A 19300-nucleotide genomic window follows, 5' to 3' on the forward strand; every position below is an offset into this window, starting at 1 on the left:
TAACTCTAACATATCTACAAGGGATATATCATTTTCATCCTTTTGTTGAAAAATTTGGCCAAGTATTTGTTCAACCTTTCCAATGGCAAAGGTTGAATCATTTATTGACCACTTCTCATCATAGTTTGTAGCTTTTGACAACGAATCTAGTTTACCATTTGCGGTTCTAAATGTCTTTCTCATGTCTAGCTCCTCCTGTGTAGGTTTAGGCATGATTTGACTCATGTAGAATTTAAAGAAAACCTTGTGCTAAAAATAAAAATTAGTAGAATTGACTATGGAAAGTGGAAGGAAGAGCAATATGCAAAAGAGAAGCAAAGAGTAGAGTTGTTGCATAAGGATGTGAAGTAATCATATCATGGTTTGGTTCAACATCAAACTTGGCCATGGTTTATATCAATAGCAGACTTGCCAATCAAAGGTTAGACAAAATATGGTTTAGATAAAAAATACCCAATTAACAAATGAAAATTAGAAATTAGAACATGGTTTAGATAAAAAACACCTTGATAACGTGATAAGGGGAAGCAAACAATTGAGAAGGTGTAACATGGGAAGGAGAAGCAACCATAATATATATTAGAAATGTGACTAGAGTAGATGATACATGATTAGATTCTATGTAACCATGCTTTCCATAATAGGAGTAAAGGACAAAGATCAAGATTACCTTAAGAAAAAAGTATCACAATCAACAAAAACGAACTTGGAACATCAATACCAGGAAAAATGAAAATGCTTTGCACACAAAACAAGAATGATTTATAAAGAGATATTTCACATATAAATAGACAATCCTCTGAGGGGAATTAAAACAAAGTGATCAACAAGCTTTATGAAACAAAATCGAGATTACCTTGAGAAAAAAATTGTCACAACTAGCAAAAATGAACTTGGAGCATTAAAGTTAAGAAAAATTAAATTTCTTTGCACACAAAATAAGTATGATTTATAATGAGATCCATCACCTACAAATAGGTACCTCTCTCAGTGAACACCAAGCTTTATGGATGTATTCATCATAGCAAAAGGCAAACAATAAACTTGCATACTTTTCATAATGGGAGAAGAGGAGCAAGATCTAGATTACCTTGAAAAAAAATTGGCTCAACAAAAATGAAGTTGGAGCATCAAATCAGGAAAAATGAAATTACTTTGCATACTAAATAAGCATAGTTTATAAAGAGATCCCTAACCTATAAATAGATGGCCCCCTCAATGAATCAAAAAAGCATGATCAATAATTCCACTTTTAGATCCTCGTCCAATCATGTCCACAAATGGATAACTGGTCCATGATTAATAATGTCTACTTTTACTAGAGTTTTCATTATGCTCAAAAAGAAAAATACCAAATATGTTGTCCCTTCATATCATGTATCCAAAATGAACGTCCACCTCCACTTCTTCATATGCCCTTTAAATCTTTCATTCAATACTGCATGGTCCCCATCTCATTGAACAATAGCCAACATAAAACTCTCAAGTCTTTGATTTGCATTTTATGCGTCGCGGAAGGGCAAGCATAAAATTTAAATCAGTTTGCTTAAGGGAAGGTTGATGCATCATCATATGTTGATTTTTGTCCATCCCAAGCACACGAATGTAGACATAATACATGTGCTTGAAGGCTAGGAAGGGTTTACTTTCCAACTCTCTCTTTTGAAAGTCGGGACATGTGCAAAAGGGCTTGAGATTGACATGCACCTCATACAAATGCTCTAACATAACATAAAATATGACTTTCTCATTTGCCACCACTACTTTCTCTTCCATGAAAACTACATCCAATGCCTTAGCCAATGCAATTTTTCTTTCTGCATCCTTAGAAATACCATGTCTCCATTTTTTTCTTCGCTTGCCACTTGAAGAGGTAAGTGGTTTTGTCCCATGGGTCGTAGTATTTTTGGGGGTAGGTGGAATGCCATCATGCTTGAATACACAACCTCCTTTTATAAGAATTGAAATCTCCTCTGTAGAAGCATTGGTGCCCTTGTCAATAGACCAAATCCTTGGTCGCAAGGGCACATGCTTAACTTGTTTATCAACATCCCATGTATGCTCCACATCATGACTGCAAAACCAGAACCATTGTGCAATAGGATTACCTTGAAATTTCCTCTCTGACCAAAATGAAGGGCATAGTAACCCAGGTGATCTACTTTCTATCACGTTGTAGCACTTCTTTCTATTTATAATACCAAAACATTTTTGTTTGCAATGAAGAGGCATTCTCCGGATGGCCCACAAATTTCTATGCATTTCCTCCTCTGAGACAATATTAGTTGGGAGATCCATTTCAATTGGCATTGCATGCACCTCATGGTCCAAGCCTACTTCTGTAGGTTGGTCATTTCTATTTTGAAAATTTATCTTGTGTGGTTGTCCTTTTTGTTTTCTATCCCTTGATTCCATTACATAGCCAGGTTTATGAGAGCTACAACCATCTAGAGTTCTTCTTTTCCTTTGAACTCTTTCTTTGTTTCCAGAAATGAAAGGCTCTCCGTACATGGGGGTGCCAAGAACTGCTCCTTGAGAGCTACAACCATTTAGAGTTCTTCTTTTCCTTTGAACTGTTTCTTTGTTTCCAGAAATGAAAGGCTCTCCGTACATGGGGGTGCCAAGAACTGCTCCTTGAACTATTCGAGCTATGAATGCAGGTGAAGGGGTATTTCTTGCAACCACCCTATTAATAAGAGCATCCATGTCGGGACCACTTCCAGAGTATCTTCCCGTTGTGAAGGCCAGTTGCCTTGAACATTGAATATATGAGTTGATCAAGTCAGTGACGCATGCATCATACAAACCAATTTTCTTCTTTCCATCCTCCCCTGCCAACCAACTTGCATGCACGCTCTCAGAAAGATTTGTGTTGGGAATACAAGCCCTCTCCCAAGGTCTCAAGGAAGCCTGCAACCTAATTAAAAACTCAACAATTCCTCTTCCATGTCTATTTTGTTCTCATACTTGGGTATTCCCACCCCAATGATATTAGTACATGTGTATGTAACAAATAGAAACAAAAAAAAACATTTACATGTGTAGTACTACCCCAATGGTTTATCCTATTCTCCCACCATTTGATCAATCTCTTCAATGGTACGGTACTATCTCGAGGTAGTCCTACTTGTTGCCACCAATTTCGTATAGCTGTGGCATTCCTCTTGCCCTCTTCAATGGATTTTGAAAGGCGCCACCTCTCACATAAATTCAAGTGATGCTTCCAAAGGTTTGAAGGCAAGTATTTTGTTGTGTGATTTTGTAAGCTTTGTTCCCAGTGAAACAAACAAGATCGCTCTCTTCCTTCCAAAACATTGTCAGGTCTCATATTGAAAACAATGCGGATCGCCATCCAATTTGCACCGGCTTCATCCGCCATAAAACCTGCAAAGTCTGCAGGAGGGTGTCCACACTTGAGCATCACATTATTAAGGCATCTCCAAAAAAGAATTTGTGTTTCTGTATCCTCTTCCTTTGTATCACAAATAGCAATCACCATGATCCCCTTCAAGCTGCAATAAGAAATATAGTGATTATCAACTAGAATAAGTCAACGAAAATTGATAACAAGTAAGGTTCCCGAACAAACCATGGATCGTACACAGAACAAGACATTGTTGCCCAGTCATCTATTCTGTGTGTAAAGTCAAAGTGAACCCAAGACTTGCAAAGGTCTCCATTTCCTAAGTGTCGCATTCGATTAACCAATTCCACTCCAGAGCCGGGTCCTTTAGTAGACATCTTGAAAATGTAACTTTTTTCACTCACCCCTCCTTGCCCTGGAAATCTACTGCCATGAAAAAAAGGAAACATGCATCTTTTTTTCAACTCCAAAATGTTATCAAAGCCATCTCCAACAACACATGTTTCTTTTTTTTTCTGGAATGTCACGATACTATTGAACCTGCAACCTCAACAAACAAAAGTTTGTTAAACTAATAATAATGCTACAAACCATAGTTTGCAGACTTGAATAACCGCAACTAACCTCTGATTTTGAACCAATGGCATCAACTCCTCCAAAAAGTTTGTAAGCTCTTGTTCTCCCTCCACCATTGAACCATTAGTTGTCAAAGATTCAGTGAGAGTTTGTTTTGCTACAATCATTTGAATCTTCCTAGCACCACAGTGTCGATTCACTTGCAAAACTGAGTGAACTAGATATCTGATTTTTTTAATTGCAGCCATTGAAGTCCCTGATTGCACATTGTGTGTGTGAGTGCCTACATGAAGCATCAATCTCTCCATGCTTGTGTCCTTTGGCAAAATGTAATAAACTTTGCAATCACAAGTTGCATAACAAGCGACAACTTTACTACAATAGTGACACGTGATTGAATGTTTTTCTTCACTTGCAAGTAGCCCTTGCTCACTGTGCTATTGAGGTAACCATGAAAATATATTTTATTATGTTGATTGTTGCTCTCATAGTAAGGACAATTGACTCGATGTCATTGTAAGTCTCCAAGGCAATGGCTAATTCTCGAAGTAGCATCAGGGAAGATATTAGTTAGATGGGGTCTTGTCCAGACATGACCATCATATTGTTGTTGCATCCCATTCATGTTTGAAGATGTGCCATATGTCGGCAGAAGAACGAAAGAAACAGAACCATTGTACTCTCTTGGAATCTCACTAACAAAAAAAGGGCCTTCACTCATCTGCAATAAAGCCTTCAACTTCTTTCCTCTGGGGCTATTAGCAATCTAGGGTAAAATCTCTTTCTTTATTTGTGGAAATGAATGAGGACTATCAAGTCCATCATCCGACTCTAAGTCAATAGTCAGAGTTGAGACGGGTGCACAAAAAGCATTTGTTATAAGTGGCGAAGAAGTTTGAGATGAGTCTTTGCGAAGGAATCGAATGTAATGTCTACAACAGGTCCTGAAAGTGAATGAGCTTATTTGCTATTTTCTACAGTGTGTAATCCTTCATCTTGGTCCATGGTGAAAGTGGTATCACAATGTACTATTTTATACTGACATGAAAGAGAAGAATCGAGCAAAAATTACTCCGCACCATTGATATCTGGTTGGCCATGAACAGTGATCTTTTCACTATAAGCATCAAGTTGGAAAATAGCATACAAACCTACCAGCTTCCGGTTAGGGGGTAGAAGTGATTGAAGAAAATAAGAGCTCACAAGAATCTTTCCATCCCTCAGGGGCACAACACGTTCCAGTGATTCGGAGCCGATTGACCATTGAAGAGTAACTTCTGCCATCGTCTCTCACAAAAGTTGGTTTGAAACTCAGCAAACAATGGAGCTATGAAGGCAAAATATTATATCTAATAGCATGCCTATTGTTTATCAATTTCTTTGAACGTAGAAATAATAGTCCATTATCCCTACCAAATATGGATTAAATGAGCTCTTACTCCATGGGCAAGTTCTTAGTGACGGTTGAAGTTGCGAATCAGTCCATTAATGAACCAAATCATGAAAAAAAGTCTACATATTGAAAAATCACAAGATTTAGTTAAATAATTTTTTTAAAAAAACATGTCTTTTCGAAAATAAATCATGTCTTTTCGAAAATCATGTCGTGTTGTAGCACATATTTTTATAAGCACGTTTTATTTTGTCAGATGTCAGGCGCTGTCAGCATTTACATTTTTTAGTAAATAATTTTTCGGTGTTCGAGAGAAACATTCTCTCATGATGGATGTTCAATATGCACGTACCGCTTGCCATTGAAAGTTGTGTGTAACGGTTTAAACATATCTTCTTATTTGTCCTTCTTCTTGTTCTTGTTCTTGTTCTTGTTCTTCTTTTTCTTTTTCTTCTTCTTGTTTTTCTTCTTCTTCCTTTTCTCTTTTGTTTCCCTCTTCTTTTCTCCCATTGCAAGTTGGAAGGCATAAAGAAGAAGCAAGAAGGAGAGCAACCCCTGCAATAAGCTCAAACAAGATCAACATTCTCCATCAAACTCACCGGGTAAGCTCCACACTCCATCCTTATGGCTGAAAATCTATATTTCAAGTTTCATTTTTCCTCCATGGCTGAAAGAAATGGAAGAGCAGGTAGACAATGAGAGGACAACAATGGGAGGGGAGAGAAGGAAAGGGGAGGTAGAGAAGGAGACGGTAAACTAAAAAAATGGGAGAGGAGGAGACCTTTGGAACATCCGGGGCTGTCTGCGTCAATGCAGACAACTCTCGGGGGTTGGGCGCAGCCCCCTTTGGAGGGAGGAGGAGGAGAGGGCAAAGGCGAGGAGGGGGAACCCTCAGTACCCGCCTACTGTCTGCGTCAACGCAGACGACCTGGTGGGGGGGCGGGGTACCTTATGAAATGGGGCGGGCACAGCCGCCCCTCTCTCAGCCCCTCCTCCTAAACCACTCCCCTCTCAGCCCCTGCTCCCTAAACCACTCCCTTCTCAGCCCCTCATCCTTAAACCACTGCTCCTCCCTAAACCACCCCTTAAACCTCTTCTATAGCCAAGTTACCTGCAATTTTTAGCTTTGGGGGCGCTGCCCCCGAACCCCCGCCGGCCCCCCTTGGAACCCCCCGGCGACAATAGTAGGGGGGGCTGATGCCCCCCCTACACCCCCCCTCCATATAGAGTGGGTGTAAACCGCGCGATTCTAAGGCATGAAAAATTAAACCATTTTTAAATCATATGCAAATCATCCTAAAGAAATAAGTGTGACATGATTCGATTTTTTTGGATTGGGAATTGTCAAACACTCAGCATTGTCTGCGTCAACGCAGACAGGAACAAGGGGTTGGGAGTATCCCCCCTTTGGGGGTGCGGGGGTGAAAATGTAGTCAGGAGGTTCCAATGATTAAGAAAATTTAATACATTTATTAAAACCAAATAACAAATGATATTAAAGTGTGTTGTCTGCGTCAAATGGTCATATTTTGGTGGAGATTAATTAATAAAACATGTGATTTAGTTGAGTTGTCTTCATTTTTAAAATGATTTGTGGTTTGTTTTAGTGTTTCTGAGCATGGCTTGAGGTCGGCATGGTGGTGGTAGGAGAGGTCAAAGCAAAAGGGGCCGTCCAAGTAAGTCATTCAATCACTCTTTTAAATTTCCATATTCTATTCTTAATGGTTAAGCAACTCTTTTAAAGTTCCATATAAATATTATATTTTATTTTCAAATTATTTTTGTAGATACTCCAATTACAAGGTTAAGATCCGGTCTATGCAATAGACTAGTAAGTATCGATCAAGAAGCATCCTCCCATGCATTCTCTGAATCTCCAAATAACAAGGGTGGAAAACCAAGGAAAAAATGTCCTTTCATTGATGATAAAGCGCTTGAGGATAGCATGGATGAAGCAAGCAATGACATTCATGTTGATCTTATGAGCACCCACACTACCACCTCGAAGTGTGGTGAAACAACATAGGGGAGGTCTTTAGATTTGCAAACTGTACATGAGGAAAATGAAGAGGTGAATGAGGATGTTGCTAATGAAGAAAAGAAAGAGGTCAGTGAGCATGATAGACACATTGGAGAGAATGTCAAGTTTGGGCTTATGTCAGATGTGTTGGCCTCATTTTTTGTAACGAGGTCTATTTCTCCTCCTCCTATCCCTTTGTGTAGACTTGTGCCCTATGAGGCTATAAGGCTTGCATCTAGTTCTGGTACATGGTTGATTTCATCTTTCGATAATGCTTCGTATATGGAAACAATGGGGAAATTTTTGGTTTCTTTGAGAAGGCCCACTGGTGAGGTAATGGATGTATCTCCCCAAAATTTGGAAGAGTGGGGCCCTCTTTGGAGAGAAGTTAACCAAAGGTTTGAAGATGAATTGATTGATGAGTGGGCTGATTTAAGAGGGCGCAAGTTTTTGGTATGGGACGGTAATCATAGGTTGAAGACATGGATGAAGAGGATAAAGGAAGGTAACTATGCATTGTCTTGCTTTCTCTTGTTTATTGTGATGATAGTTTCTTCTTTGACTAATTATTTATTTTATTATTTGATGTATGTAGTTTATAATGAAGATATTTCGCGACATGTTAGAGTTCTATGTCAATTCATTCAAGTGGAGAAGAAGAAAGAAGGAGAACTATTGTTAGCATTGGATACATCAAATGCGTAAGTATACTTATCATTATTAACTTTTTCAAATGGGTTAATAGATCATCAATTGCGTGTGAATATTGCCAATAGTTTTTATTTATGTGTGAATCTCAAAATATAAAGATAATTTATGTGTGAATGTCAAGATATTTTATTTATACCAATAGGTTTCATTTACGTGTGAATGCCAATAGGTTTCATTCATTAGTTATGTGAATGTGAATATGTTTTATTTTTGTGTGAATCTTAAAATTTAAATACAATTTTCAATGTTATAGTGTAACAAGAGCACATGTCAAACCCAACCTAGGCCATGAAATTTTCATGTTCCAAAAGTTTGGCATCATTGATAAACAAAGTATTTTGGAAAGGATGAGCCCTTCTCAAAGACGGTGGGCTGAAATAGAGTATGAAATTGAGGGAAAAAGTAACCATGGCAATGATCCATGGTACAAGAACCCATGTTTGCTAATATCACTTTTGGTGTGGAAGGTAAAAAGTTTGGTATAGTATTTTAGTTTTCAGCATAACAAATTGTGGTATCTTGAATTTAACCATAACTAAGAATAGTGTATTGGTTTCTCTATTTAGGATGACTATAACTCTGCCATACTCAAAGAGGAGGCCCGCCTCAAGGAGCTTGCATTGCTAGAGGCAAATTATGAGGCAAAAAGAAAAAAATTCATAAACAAAGAGCAAGATAAATTGAGGGACAAAGGATACAAGTACCTTGGAATAGCTAATCCTGCGCATGGAGAGGATTTCTTTTCTGTTTTGTTTGCATTGAATTGGGATGAAAAGAACATGATGGCTATTACCAAGGACAAATTGTATACCATTTGTAGTGCTAATATTGCTACGGAGAGGTATGTTTTCCTCATGGACTAATGTTCTCTTATTTTTTGGAATTGAACATAATTTGGCTCAACAATATTGAAGTTATGTTTTGTTCAATAACCAATATATTAGAAAAAGGGAGATTTTACTTCTCATGACTGTCACAAAGGCTTTAAAGGACTCCACTATGTCACACTTTGCGGATGTAAGGAGATTTCGTAGCTACATGAAGCAAGAGGTGTATTGGTTTCATATGATTGGAGAATGCTCCTTATTGATCAGGAGCTTACAAGTTGATGGCACTGAGATTCCAAGAGGCTTTGATGTTTTTTTTAAAGGCCAAAGACGTTTACATATTTTAAAGGCATTTGCAAATATTTTTGGTGAAATGAAGAATGTTGGAGACTCTGAGAAGGTTCCAAAGCTCACACAATCAAGCAAGAGGATGGTATACATGTATTTCTAGTATAAAGAAACCATATTTTCTAAATACCATATGTACAAATGTATTCTAACTTAAGAGTACTTTTGTTGTTTGTTCTTATGTTTTTGGAAAAGATGGTTGCGTAGTCTACAGGAAAGTGGACTGCTAGAAAGCCTCCCTCCTCTGGTGGAGGAGTGGATGGACTTGGGATGTGAAAATTGTATGTTCTCAAAAGCACTGCTTGAGAGGGGTCTGTCGGAATGGGAAATGCGTATTTGTCCATGGTGGATAGACTATCCATTGGATGACATTCCACGGCAAGAGATTGAATTAAGAGAGAGTAAGTACTTTGAGAGCCAAACATAGTAAATATGTGGTAACTCTTGCTCTTAGCTATTTGTTTTAGTAATACTTGCCTTATATGCAGGATTTCTGGAACAAAATAGAGTAATTTCTATGCACAAAGAAGAGGATGAAGGAAATGGTACTTTCTAAAAATGTATTTTTTTAACATGAAACTTATCATAACTTTTTAGACTTTTGTGTTTTCTTAACTTTGTTGTTTTTGCAAATTAGAAATGTCCAATACAATAGACATGGTCCCTCATGTTGTGGGGATAAAGGCGACTTGTGGTGGTAGCATGGCAAAGGGTATATTGGATGGAATGCAAATTTTTAGTTTGATCCAAGTAGCCTTGTTTCTAATTTGCATGAATATGATATTATATTGTGTTGACTTCACACTACTTAGGTGCCATTAGTGATGCAACTGTTGATACTACAATGAAGAAAAAGTCCATGGGAAAACGAAAGAATATCCCCACGATAGATGATGTATTGAAGCATAGGAAGGGTAAGCCAATTTGCATGAATGATAGAGTTTAGGATTTTCATTTGACGAGTCAATTTATTAAAGTATTATTTTGTTGTCTTTATATTGCGTAAGTAATATAAGTGAATCAAATGAGGTTGGTACAACAAAGCGAAGGTCTAAACACAAAGAGAGTTGTTTCATTGGATGAAGAATTAAAAGGTGAATCAAGTATCATTTTTTGGATTATTGGAGTCATGTTAAAAGTACATTTTTATATTTTTTTGAAGATAATATAAAATCTAAACATTAAACACTAAATAATTTGATTTCCTTCCTATTTTTCTTTACAACTTTAGGCAAAAAAGATGGTTTTAACATGCATAGCATTTGGAAAGAAAAGGAAAAAAGTAAGGGTCACTTTGAGGGATCTTTGCAACATACTACACCTTCTCGGGCTATGTCGTTTATGACTCAGTCATCAGAGCCTATACAAGAGTCTTGTAGACGTCCCGCTATATGCAAGATTTCTAGCTTTACATTCTGAGTCTTAACATTTAGCCAACATCAACATTTGTAAGTAAACTTTATTTTGATGATAGAATTTCAATACCAAACTATCGTAGATGCTCTATTGGTAGATGTGACATCGATACACATCTTTTGTAATGGTTACTTATGCTTTGTTATTGTGTTTTCAATTTTAGCATTAAGCGCTTCATGGAGGGAAATACCATCAACTCTTACCAGTGTAATGGTGTCCCATCATATGAGGTTGCTAAGTTGTTGTTTGCAGATTTTCCTACATCTTTGCTTGTTGTTGGCCTTGAGGCAGAAGGTATATGTGCTTGCATTAGTTTAGTTTATAAACTCATGTGATATTGCATGGTCTTATACATCTTTACATTTGAAAGGGATTCCCGAATGGAATACATTTTCTAGTGCACTTGTCAAAGGTGTCATGGACCTAGCCCATAGATTCTTGGCAGATGAGGGGTTCTTGGTGACTTTGGGACTTGCACAACACTTTGGAAAAGTGCTTAGAGGAGCTCATGCTATTGGATTGAAGCTCCATCGCACATGGACTCTCGTGTGTGAGGGTGGATATAGACACCCTGATACTCGAGAGGATGTAAGTGTGTTGAAGACAAACTTGTAACTTTTTAAAATAAAAGTTTAAGTAGCTAACAAGATGATTCTGCATTGCTAGGTCATGGACCTTACTATTGGCTTGTTTTATTGAGGGATGCATGTCCCTTCATATGATAGAGAGGCTGGCGAGAGGGTTAGCCCATACAAGTTTCCTGCCTCTCGTAGCTTCCTCTTCGAGACAGACCTCCAGGGCACATCATTTGAGCACACTTATGTGGATGGTGTAGAGGTTCGAGGGGGTGCAGAAAGATCACTAGTTTTTTATAGGTGCGTTATACACTCTTAGACTGGTTTATACTTTGCATTGAGATATGTCATGCTTTTGTTATGGATGTTACTAAATGGTTTCTTTTGTAGGTGGCTCCTTGCTACGTTCACAGAGGATCTCGACTATGTGTTGGATATTTTTTCAAGTTGTGGCGGCCTTGGTAGAGCATGCACAGAGATGCATCGTTTTTGCATGTGCCTTGAGGGTGATTTTAGCCTCTACAACCAGTGCTTGGTTGATGTGGCATGCAGACCACCATCCTAGTGACGATGATGATTTCACATGATTTGTAGCTGCATTATTTTTAATATGATGCCTTGTATTGGTAGTGCATGCCATGGGGCTTGATGATGCTCGGGAATTTTTGTATGACTCTATGGATTTTGCATCTCACTTAAATTGGGATTACTTCATAAACTTATAAAATTATGCTAAAACTTCATGCTTTAAAAGTAGTTGCATACCTATTTTTTGTTAGAGATCAAAGCATTCAATAGTTTGCGATTAGTTTGCAATTCAACATCCTAATATAATTGATCTAATTAGTTTGCAATTGCAAAATAATTAAATTCAAAGTGATAACATAATTAAAAAAAAAGCTCCATAAAATAACCAAAAAAATCCAAGTGATGACCAAAAAGCTTCAAGAAGCACTTAAAAAGCTCCAAATGAAGAGCTAAATAATAGCACTCATATTGGCTTTGGCCAAAATCAACTAGCTTCACACTTTGACCAGCTAAATGAACTTTCATATCATAAAATGAAGATTTATATACCAAGCTAGAAGTTTATGATTTTTCTAAGACCAAAGATTTAACCTTTGACCAATGATTTGTGTTTCCAAAGAAATATACATAAATTTTATTATTAATTAAGAATGATTTGTTAGCTAAGACATAAAGTACAAAATGAAAGGGAAGTGGAACCCAGGAAAAAGAAGCTTGGCGGTGAGAGCTATGGCGGATGGAGAGAGAGAGAGAGAGAGAGAGAGAGAGAGAGAGAGAGAGAGAGAGAGAGAGAGAGAGAGAGAGAGAGAGAGAGAGAGAGAGAGAGAGAGAGAGAGAGAGAGAGAGAGAGAGAGAGAGAGAGAGAGAGAGAGAGAGAGAGAGAGAGAGAGAGAGAGAGAGAGAGAGAGAAAGTTATATTAACGTCTTCTAAAGACCAAAACTGGCCTATGAGACAAACTGTGATACAACTGATGAGGTCCAGCTATCCAAAATAAAAGTGCTGAATGAAAAGCTAAAAACTGGAAACTGAAAATACGGTGCTGCGAGTGTGATAAGTGTCGTATATGTGTATGTGCGTATGTAGCTCTGGTACTCCAGATAATGGCTACAAAAGGGGAACAAATGTCGGCTGTGATAGGGGAACAACTGTCGGCTGTGAGAGAGAGAGAGAGAGAGAGAGAGAGAGAGAGAGAGAGAGAGAGAGAGAGAGAGAGAGAGAGAGAGAGAGAGAGAGACTCAAATGTGGAAACTCCAACAACCACAATGTGTGCCCGGTCCTTCCTTTATTCAAATTGTCACTAAAAGAATAAAGAATAAGTGACTGTGATAGGCGCCCACCACCTGCAGTGTGCAGTGGCGGGTATTGTCAGTGTAGTAATACATGGGCGGCTAGGGGGAGGCGCCTTTACCCCCAGCAACCTCCCACTTAAAGGCGAATCTATCCTAGTGAGAGAGAAAAAGGAAAAGACAGTACAACATGTACAACAGGATGAGGAAAAAGATGTCATCTCATCCAATGCCCATCAATCTCCTGAGGAAGGCAAAGCGCTTGGTAGTGAGACTCTTCGTGAGCAAGTCTGCAAGATTCTGCTCAGTCGGAATCTTGATAAGGTCAACAAACATGTCCTCAACGACTTCACGAATGAAGCGATACCTCATCTCAATATGATTCGTCTTCGCATGGAAGACCGGGGATTCTTGGCCAACTGAATGGCACTCATAGAATCTGAATGTAGTGTAGGCATAGTATTGCATAGTATTTGTCATCCTGAGGTTTGCAATCAAACGGCCTAACCAGATAGCCTCCTTGCAAGCCTCTGTGGTTGCAATATACTTGGTCTCTATAGTAGAAAGGGCCATACACTTTTGCACCCTGGACATCCAAGAGATAGCCCCTCCACCATAAGTGAACACATAGCCAAAAGTGGACTTCCTACTATCTGCATGTCCTACATAATCAGAGTCAGTGTACCCCACGACTCTTGTATCCTGGATGCCATAACAAAGACACATATTTGTTGTGCCCTTTAGGTACCTCATGATACCCTTCACGACATCCCAATGTTTCTTGCCAGGTGTAGCCATATAATGTGCCACAGCCCCAACTGCAAAAGCAATATCTAGACGGGTGGCTATCCTGGCATACATAAGACTGCTCACGGCTGATGCATAGGGAATCTTGGCCAACTCGGCCCTCTGATCATTTGTCTGTAGAAAATCGGCCTAGGAAACCTTCACATGAGAAGGTAATGGATAGCCAATAGGCTTAACATCCTGCATGTAGAAGCGCTCAAGGACTTTATGAATGTACTCCCTTTGTGACAGATAGAGTAGTCCCTGAGATCTATTGCGCATAATGCGCATACCATATGAGAGACCTGTCCCGAATCTTTCATCTCAAAGCTCTTCTTGAGTTGAGCTTTAAGAGCATCTAGCTCCTCATGAGCTGTCCTTGCTAAAAGTATGTCATCCCCATAGAGTACCAAAATCAATAAAGAACCATCACGGGCTTTCTTCGTGTACAAGCATGGACCCATAGCACTACAGCTGTAGCCCTGTGACTGCATGAATGCATAAAACTTATGGTACCATTCCCTAGGTGTCTGCTTCAAGCAATATAGACTCTTCTTTAGCTTGCACACTATGTGTTCCCTGCTAAGGTCTGGAAAGCCCTTAGGTTGCTCCATGTAAAAATCTCATCATGCAAGTCCCCATGTAAAAAAGTCATCTTGAGGTACAAATCCGGGTCAAGCTGTGCAACCAAGGCCAAGACTAAGCATAGGGTGGTCATCTTGACCATGGGAGAAAAGACTTCATCAAAGTCAACACCATGCTCCTGCTTAAAACCTTTAACAACCAATTGGGCCTTGTATGCTAGCTTGGGTGTCCAGGGGTACTTTTTAGCTTGTACACCCACTTGCATGGAAAATGAGTCAAGCTCAAGCTGCATAGCCCTCTCCAATCACCCCTGTGCATAGCCTCATCATAAGTGAGAGGCTCCCCTACATCTATAACCAGTACAGAGGGCAGGCTGCATAGCCCTCTCTGAAGAGTGACAATCACCCCTGTGCATAGCCTCATCATAAGTGAGAGGCTCCCCTACATCTGTAACCAGTACAGAGGGTGCAAAATGGTCTGGAGGTCATCTATCTCTAGTAGAACACCTCAACCTAGACTTTGCTGCCTAACTGACATCCTATCTAACATTAGCACATCTAACATCTGGGCCATGAGCATCAGGCGATGTTGCACGCTGTCTAGTTGGCCATGGAGCGGGGGGACTAAATGGGAGCATGTGGCTCCTCTTGAAAGATAACTCTGCGTACCTTAACCGCTTTCTCAGGCTGCATATGCATTTTGTCCTCATGAAAGATGACATCATGAGTGTGGATCACTTTTCGCGTGTGTAGATCCCATAGACGATAACCCATCTCTTCTGCATCTCCATAGCCAATGAAAATGCATTTGACACTTTTAGGATCAAGCTTATTGCGTTTATCCCTAGGCACATGTTAGAATGCCTCACATCCAAAGACACGCAAATGATCATAAGAGGGGGGCTTGTCTGCCCATACCTCCTCTGCAACCTAAAAGTCAATGCCATTGCTAGGCGACCTGTTAATGAGATGCACTGCAGTAGTAACTACCTCAGCCCAAAAGTGCTGTGGTAAGCCAGCTTAGCTAAGTATGCTATAGACCCTTTCCTTAATGGTCCTATTCATGCGTTCAGCTATACCATTCTGGGGAGGGGTGTAAGGGGCGGTCAATTGACACTTAATACCCCGCTCATCACAAAAGTTCTCAAAAGCACATGATACATACTCACCCCCGTTATCTAACCTTAGGCATTTGAGACTTTTTCTAGATTAGTACTTTGCCAATGCAATCCAATACTGAAATGTGTCTAAGACATCAAATTTTCTCTTTATGGGATAAGCCCAAAACTTACACGAGTAATCATCTATGAAAGTAACAAAGTACTTTGCCCCAGCAAGTGACTGATACAGCATGGGCCCACAAACATCTGAGTGCACAAGAGCCAAGGGCTTGCCCATGCATTTCTTATCAGACTTTTTATGTGTATTTCTAGTCTGACTACCATACAAATAGTGATCATAAGAATCAAAATGCAAAGAGTCAAAAGGCAGAAGATACTGCAAAGCACGAAGCATTTTTATTCCTTTAAGAGACATATGCCCCAAAAGAGCATGCCAAAGGGATACATGGGGAATAGAACCCACAGACAAAATATGATCCGATGTAGCTCTAGATACAAGTAAGGGATAGAGGCTGCGAGACTTGGCACCTTTGGCAAGCACAAGCCTGCCACAAGTAATCTTCCATGCAGAGTCTCCAAAAGACACAAAATACCTTGCATCATCAAGCTATCTAGCTGATATAAGGTTGCGAGTCAACGAAGGTACATGGTGTACATCATGCAAAATAGAAGAACTGCCAGAAGGAAACTACAACCTAACATCTCTAATGCCCACAATGTCAAGAGACATGTCATCACCGAGATGCACAGAACCAGAGATGGTACGATAGGTATGAAACCAATCTCTACACAGTGTCACATGAAATGACGCACCCGAGTCCAAGAGCCAGCACTGCGCATACATAAAATGTATCTCAGAAGCCTGTAAGGCATCGCATGACATTAACCTCTTCTATCTTCATATTGGACTTTGCAGGTACAACGCTGCACTCATAAGACTTTTCCTGCACTTTCTCTTTTCCCTTTTCCTTGCACTTATCATTGTGCATTTTATGGCACTGCGGCCTAATATGTCTTGCTTTCCCACAATAATGACAAGTAAGATCAGACTTTCGTCCACGGGACTTACTACAACCACGTGACTTGGACTCGGACTTTTGAGAGTCCATGCCCTTATGATCATTATCATGCTTGCCATGTCTGCCACCTCTAACGGTCAATGCATGTGAAGAGCGGGAAGCATCATTGTTTCTCTTGTTGATTTCCTTAGTCAATAAGGCACTCTCAACATCTTTGATTTTTAGCCCATCAAGCTTGTTCGTGCATATGGCAGTACAGAAGACATCCCATGATTCAGGCAAGGTGTCAAGCAAAAATAATGGGTGCAAGTTGTCTTTGAACTCAATACCCTATGACAACAGACTCTTCATGATAGCATAAAATTGACTGAAATGAGATGATAGGGAGGTCCCCTCCTTCATGCGAAGGTCCATTAACTGCTTCAGCCAATACATTTGTGATGCAGGACTCTGCTGTGCATAGAGCTCCTGAATCTTCTCCCATAAATCCCATGCACTCAGATTCTCATCTTCAACAATGTTATGAGATGGACCTCTTTTGAGAGTGACAAAATAATGGTAGACTTGCATAGCTCATCAACCTCCATCCAAACATCATCATCCATATCCTCAGGTTGTTTAACACCCTTGAAACGCAAGGGTCACCTACCATATTTGGGACTTCCAATACCCATAGTTGGTACCATCCAACTTGGCAATGTTAAAGAGAGCTGTGTCTTTCAGATGACTAGCCATACTGTCCCAAATCAAAGCAAAAAAGCAAAATTGCAGGTTGTTGTAATTAGCAGAAACTGCAGTAAAACCACTGCTAAAATTGGCTGAAAGGGTGGATATAACCAAGAGAAGCACCTGTCCATCAAATATGACCAAGATAACATCAAATAGTAAGCATTACCCTTATAGACGTGGTCAAAATCTGTAGATTTCAGCTTGCTATAATAAATGACAACAGGATGTAGAACTGTCCCAAAGTGAAGCAATCACTGATACATATGTCACTGTAACTGCCAGGTAGCAAGATACATCCAATAGTGAGTGTCCAGGGGCAAGAAGGTACCAAGAACTATCAAACCAACAACCTATCAGGCAAGAGACATCTCATAGGTTTGGAAGTCATGCATGTAATGGGACTTAGGGCAAGAGAAGAGACCAAGCGCAAGCACAACTAATAGAGTAAGAAGCTCAATGCATAACCATCCAAGATGCATACAAAATTGACAAACCTGTGACAGAGATAGGTGCCTGTCCCAATAGGCATATCAAGTCAGTCCACTATAGACTAAGTGCCGACATAAAGCTCTCAAGAGAGCAGATGCATGTAAATGTCCCACAAGCTCAAGCTCAAGTGTAAATAAGACTTTGTGTACGTCCAAATATACCAAGAGGCTCCTACTGGAAGTAAAGTCAGATGCAAAGAGAGCAAGCAATGCTCGAATACATCGAATACATAGCATGAGACATGCCAAATCCCAGTAGGGTACATCCGGAGCATAAATTCCAAGCTATCTCAGACTCGTAAAGCATAAGCCTGAAAGCATTCAAAGAGCATGTAACTAACAACCAAATATAATGCCCAATAGATTCAAAATGCTAAAATACATCTGAAGACAAAGCTCCAAGTAATTGTCAAGCATGGGCAAACCAAGTGGCATCCATATTTGACCAAAGCATAAATGCAAGAAGCCTAAATGTCAAACAGTGACAATAGGCATAAACCCATCTAAAGCATGTCAACTAAAGCCAAATGCCAGTGATGATGACCAATGCGGAGCCTATTCCAAGCTCAAAAGTATTCCATAACCAAGAAGAAGCATTTGACAATCTCCAAATACATCGGTATAATCATTCAAACCTCCAGTAAAAAGCACCCCGTATCAATGAACCAATGCATATACCAAGTAAATGAGCTTTAGCCCACTGTATTACAGCAAGCAATTTACTATTTAATGAAGCTCAAACAGTGCTCAAATCTTCTCCAAATCAGTCTCAAAGCATAGACATAGCATCCCATAACACACGGGCATCACCGAGCATCAATAGGCATCAAATGGGCAATGCCAAGAAGCATCAAACAATAAATGTCAAGTGCTACCCTGTTTTGATAGTCTTGGGAGTGTGTATATAGCAAGGGATGAAGGGGGAAGCACTCAAATCAATCACCGGGAGCCAAGCACTAATGTTGAGGAGTCCAACAATGATCGGGAAGGTTGTCAAGAGTACCGGGAAGCCAAGGAAGAGCAGGGAAATGCTAGGAGCAGGTCAGCCCAGCCACCTAAAAATGCGCCGAAAATTGCATTGGCTATTCTTGGGGGCTGGGGGATCTTCAACAGTCCTCGGGGGCACTTGGCAATATCGAGGGGGCTCCAATGCAGCCCGAGAAGAAGCCAATGAAGGTTCGAAAGCTCGAGGAGGAGGCGGGAGATCAAAACATACCTGCACATGAAGGTGCCATGGCTGCCATTGAAGCTTGGGTTGAAGCTCTTTAAATCTAGGCTGAAGAGAATGCCGGACAAGCTCCAATTCCTTTGCTCTGATACCAACTGAAAGGGAAGTGGAACCCAGGAAGAAGAAGCTTGGGGGTGAGAGCTATGGCGGATGGAGAGCAAGAGCCAAGAGAGAGAGAGACTCAAACGTGGGAACTCCAACAACCACAATGTGTGGCCGGGCCTTCCTTTATTCAAACTGTCACTAAAAGAATAAAGAATAAGTGACTATGACGGGCACCCGCCACTTGCAATGTGCAGT

Source organism: Lygodium microphyllum, chromosome 27 (genome assembly GCF_053477565.2).
Source record: "Lygodium microphyllum isolate KBCC chromosome 27, Lygodium_microphyllum_v1.1.10, whole genome shotgun sequence".
Lineage (NCBI taxonomy): Eukaryota > Viridiplantae > Streptophyta > Polypodiopsida > Schizaeales > Lygodiaceae > Lygodium > Lygodium microphyllum.